This window comes from Spodoptera frugiperda, chromosome 29, assembly GCF_023101765.2.
Source record: "Spodoptera frugiperda isolate SF20-4 chromosome 29, AGI-APGP_CSIRO_Sfru_2.0, whole genome shotgun sequence".
Lineage (NCBI taxonomy): Eukaryota > Metazoa > Arthropoda > Insecta > Lepidoptera > Noctuidae > Spodoptera > Spodoptera frugiperda.
This window is the reverse complement of record NC_064240.1, coordinates 7,657,685-7,663,445: the sequence shown is the minus strand read 5'-3', so window position 1 is coordinate 7,663,445 and position 5,761 is coordinate 7,657,685. Positions and strand designations below refer to the sequence as shown.

Below are 5,761 nucleotides of genomic sequence, written 5' to 3'. Positions count from 1 at the left end.
TTAAAACATCGTTATGTACAACCCAAAGGAAAAAACTCCAGAAGATATAAAAACGGTTTCGCATAAGAACAGTTCACTAGATGCACCACACAATATATTAAAAACAAAACATTACCGCCTACCCAACATTAGTCTTTCGAGTTAAAAATTCACGCACTTTTGCATTGTCAAACATATTTCTTTTTGCTCTCTGGCTAAACCCCAAAACCATTAGAAAGAACTTGGAAGGGTTTAACAGCTGAGGCAAAGACAAAAAACCGGCAGCAGATAAAGCAAATTGCTAAGTAGATAATTTTTTATTCGAGTTTTTACAGAGTTTTTATGATTTAAGGACGGTTAACCTTCGCCGACCTCATCATTAAGACCCTCCTCTTGAATCTACCTACAAAGAGGCTAACATTTGGCGCAGTGGAATTTGAGTTTTGATCTAATTTTACCATCACGGATTCAAAACTTTCCATCTCAGAATAAATCTTTGTTTTAATCGATTCTCGAATAGATTGACTCGATAACTGCTAGATGGTAAAACGTTAGAGATTTTGCACACTTTAATCTTTCTAACAAAAATAAACATTGCTAATTATTGACCGCATACATAGAATATATATAGTTTGACCGCACTAGTATAAACTTACTGAACCAAAGATAGGATAGGTAAACTATGTATTTTAGTTTGATTAAAAATTCAGTAAACTACTAAACATTGTCAGACGAAAATATTCAGCCTTTCCTGTATACTTAAATGTATGTGTTTACTTGAACTGTGGGTTCGTATCGCAAACACTCTGTGAACTAACCTTTGTTTTTTAGTGACTATGTCATATTTTCTGGTCTACATATTTGTTTGTTTACTTCAGTCTGACAGGTTTTGTGTTTGGCTTTTTTCACTAAAACATGTTTTTTACATATCACGTTCCTACAATATGTGTTTCTATAGAGCCTTTGTCAACATTAATATCAGGTTTCGAGTGGGATTTAATTATTATATACAAGGCTTTCCATGTAAGGACCATCGCTTGTAATTCTGGTTAAATAGACAATTCCTCTTATTGGGATGATATCACTGAAAGGCTATGTTATATAAAGGAAAGTTTTTGATGTTTCCATTAAACAGGCTCTACAATCAGACACTGGATCGATTTAAGAGTAAAATCACAAAAACTCACTGTTTCGAGGGTGACATCAAATATGGCACCTACTTTTTACTCATATTATGAGAGAAATCTATACGCAATTGGAGCTGTCGGACAATCATTTAGTAGTCATAAAATCAGTCGATAATTACTCGAAAATATACTGTAAATTGTGCAAGCAGTAAATGTATTAATTTTGCTCACGTCTGCAACACAAGGTAGGATGGATTAAATAAAATTAAAATTTTAACTTAATTATTGGCAGAGTAAGCGCAAAATAGCAATTTTGTATTTTTATATCAAGAGATGAAGAACATATTTTCTTCTTTGAAAAAAAAAGTCAAACAGTTTATTCATGTTCTGTTATAATTTCGATTCCTAGAAAGCAATATACGTCTTAAGCTATATGTTATGTTTATTTGTACCTATTTTACTTTATTCAATATTTTTTCAGTTTATTATGGGAACTGGTAAAATAAATAACGACGACAATTTCTACATATCACGTTCCCACAAACCTGGTTTGTTGGTTTACAATTATTTACATTCAGTAATTAACTTGTCCTCGTTTCAATTCCACGGAACCTGACTGATCGTATCATATAGTAAAGAATCAAAGTACCTTACTAACAAAGTATATAATACATGTACCTACACACATAATTATGTATTGTGACTAAAGGCTATTTTTGCTACAAGAGAAAATGTAGGGAGCCCGAAAAATACGTTTTATTCCGCACATTTGAGTCGAAAACAGATAATCTTTTCTATAGAACACCGGATTTCTTGGTCACGAGTTTATATAATACTCGTATATAATCCTTACAATAACAATAGTTTCAATTCAAAGATACACAACACGCGTGACATACTTTAGAGACCGAAGCAGAAGTATTCACTATTAATTGTGGTATGAAAAATACAATTCAAAAGAAAAAACACTTCGAAATAAAAAAAAAATAACTATATATCAGGCCTAGTATTTGTATTCAATAACAAATTGTATACAAATTAGCTAACTTTCTATTACTCTAAGGTTAAAAATAGAGTAGGTACCTTTAGATCCCAAAATTAATTCCCTCTTTGAACAAACATGATTGGACGTTAAATAGATTGACATGACACAGAAGTTTGTGTGAGCCTAAAACCGCATGAAGCTTGATAATTCTGATGTTATGAAAGGGGAAATCGTGAATGACATTCGTAGCCATCATTACCCGTGCCGCTGTCACGCTAGCCTGTAAAATAGTGGACATATCTTCTATGTAAGTGAATCTCCGCGTTAATAACATGCCACTGCCATTGTTTTGCCACTTTAGAAGCTAAAACAATGGGCTGTTATTACATCGCGATCGAGCAAATGGGTCTCTATCGGCATTTTATCAAAATATAGGTATTAAAACATAAACGTTACGACCTACATTAAAAACAAATTTCCGTTAGTGATACAATTTCTTGTACCAGTTACCTATTGTAACGTAAAATTCGTCAAAGCTAAAGAAGAATTGTCTTAAAATTAATTGAATAGAACGAGCTCGGTCAAAGCTTGTATAACAATATAAATTAATTTCCTCAATAAGAGCACGCTTCAATGAGATTTTTCACCGGTTTCAGCGCAGAGCACTCCGCTTTCGGGCTAACAAATGGTACTTATCTGTCACTCTCGAGATAGGGGCGCTGACGAGTGTTGGGTGTCAAAGCTTGTCATCCCAACTACACTCGTACTTGCGTTACACCTATCACCCGCTCATCGCCATCTGCTCTGTACAGTTTTGAACTTTACGAGTATTTATTTTAGACTTATTGCGGTACTGCACTGTGTTACGATGCGACTTACGACACATAAACCAGTTCATTATGTCATATCGCAAATAGAATTTGTTTAACGCGTCATTTTTGTCTTGTATGGAAATAGAATCGATAGTGATTTGACAGAGGAAGTTTTTGTATTCACGTGGTTAGTGCGAGTTACATATTTTTATGAAATTGTTTGAGAAACATATTTCAATATTTTTATTTAAACGATTTTTAGATTAAATATTTAAAAAAATATAAGAACTAAAACATGAAAATTAGTAGTTTTAAATTAAATAAATTCGAAAAGTAAACGTCCAACGAGTATCGATTGCGAGAAAGTTTAGTTAATAGCGGATGAAAAGTTTACCTCGCGCCGACCTGAACTGAATGGACGGACTGAGGATTCATTACCGTTCACGAACAGGTAACTAACTTTGATGAACAAAATTTAACTTTAATTCGTTAAAACGTAAGTTTGAATTCTTAATTATAACGCGATAAAATAACACTTATCAAAATCAGATTCAACTCACCTTGTGAAAGTTAGAAAACTTTCAGGTTATTTCAATATCCATAATTCCGTGCACACAAAAAATAGTTCAAATTCACATCAAATCCGTGGTAAGTTATGCAACCAGATCGCAAACAAATCTGGAAGTTAGCGAGTAAACACACAGTGTAGATCGAATGTGGACGATGGTCCGCGAGCCGAGTTCGTTTGTGTCGGGAGCGCGGGACGTATCAGTGTCGGGAGCGACCAGTGCGTCCCCACTCTCGTTGCCGACTGGAGCAGGGATCTCGACGGAGTCTGCGTAATAGAACGGCATCCCTACAGATTGCTATATGGGAATAAACGCTAATAAATTACGAACATCGTATACGCGTAACGCGAACGGTACTGTGCTCTTGATTAGTTTGAAGTCAGCCGCTAATGTGTTAGACATGCACCACAGCTGCTTTCGAACATCGCCACTGTTTAGTTCACTCGATAACTTGATACGTTTATGTTCACTTTTTATTTTCTCCGGTGCCATGCTGTTAATGACTCTCTTAAAGTCGCTATTGAGTGCTACTCGGAGGCGTGAAGCTGATATCTTATGATCCTTTCTACGAGTAGCTTCGCTTAAAAGTTGCCGGAGTACTTTGCGAATATCTGCCTTTTACTGGCTCACTTATTATGTGTTTTTAATAGGTACCAAAGTTGGTTTAAAAAACTTTCATCTTGAAGCAAATTATGACTTATTATTTATCGTATCATATAGCTAGTTTTGTGGGCTGTACACCGCTTTTCCATAAACATAAAAAATCGTTTGTGATAACCATGTAAATAAATGTTTGATGTGGGATTGCGGTTTGTATACCGACATAGTTAGCAAGTTTCACAGCTGATTGATATTCCTACTTCGTCTGAAAGGGTCAAGGGGTGCCGAAATACACATAACTCTCTGAAAAAGATTGCTTTTGTGAGGAAAAAAACACGTGCTTTCTTATTGTTCCTTTTATTTGGCGGTTATTATGGATAACGAAAAGACGTCAACGGACTTTTAATTTTTGATAAGAATTTCTAAGTATGGCGGGATTTATAGGATTTTCACATCAATTTCCTGTTTTCAAGTTGGGGTCAATATTTGATACATCACGTGATTTACACAAAGTGACTGCCGCCATCCCCAAAATCTCTCAAAAGTGATAAGACCTCCTCGGTTAGCCTCGTTTATCAGACATTCGGGCCTGATTACCTGTAACGATCGCCGTAGATCTCCGTACGACAACCGGGACCAACGGCTTTACGTGTTCACTGAAGTATGGGTGTGAAACAACACAAACTTCCAAACTCTTATCTCCTACTGGTAATTTATCGATAGATAAACAATGGAACAGTTTTTGTTCGACCTCGTATTCTGATTCTGCTATCGTTTACTTGACTAGGCCAGTGGTGTGAGTGCTTGTTACTATGTTTTCTTTTATTTCATTAAATATGCAGAAAGTAGTTGAGATAACAAAATTATTGTATTGAAAAAATATTTTCCGAAGTGATACCTAGTTTTGGTAGTTGAACAGATAAAAATATAATTGCTAGATTAATCGATTTGTCATTTCTATCGGCCTAGGTGTATAAAAAATAAGCTGTAATAAAATTTTAAAGGAAGATCATTTTTCTAAGTAACGATTACTCAGAGCCAAATCCTGTTCCCCATTCTAAAAAACACAATTTTAATCCGAGTTTTAACAAAATTAACTGTGAAACTACATGTTGACCCTCAAATTTTAAAGGAACAAAGTCCAACATTTTGGCCTATTCATATTATTCCCGCAATGTTAATTAAAAGCCGGGATAACTGTTCTTATGAATGAGATGGCGTTTTGAACAAACATTCGGCTTCATGTTTTTGTTTCATCTATTCTATTTTCATAATGCAAAACGGGTTATTTGCGTTGCTCTTCCGGGCAGCGCCAGTCGACGAGTGCAGTGCTATGCGCGAACGAATGAGAACTTTCTTTTAGCAAAACTCTTCGTATTCAATTGGAATAATCGAACCATATTTCTAACATCCCAATCATTGATTTTATGTTCATATAAAACATGTGTTAATTACACCATTAAAAATTTGTGTCCAGCTCGCCCAAACTTTTACGACAGATCGTATTGAATTGTTATTCATTTAATCGTTACGTATTTTGGCCCGGATTAATATGTATTAACCCCATTTTATTCGAATAAACATAACTCATACTTAAAAACCCTTTTTTCCCAAGCGAAAAATTTGAAAGTATAAAATAGAAAATGGTGTTAGGTCCGTTAAAGGCCTAATTTTGCGGTTCACATTGTA

At 34.9% G+C, this 5,761-nt stretch overlaps 1 protein-coding gene across 1 annotated transcript in view; it reads right to left on the bottom strand.

The window, feature by feature from the left end:
• Positions 1-3,756, bottom strand: part of LOC118268282 (protein artichoke) — a 31,245-nt gene extending 27,489 nt beyond the window's left edge. Inside the window, exon 1 of the mRNA XM_050706202.1 lies at positions 3,464-3,756. The gene's annotated coding sequence lies outside the window, so the exon portion shown is untranslated. The remainder of the gene's footprint in view (positions 1-3,463) is intronic.
• Positions 3,757-5,761: the final 2,005 nt, after the last annotated feature.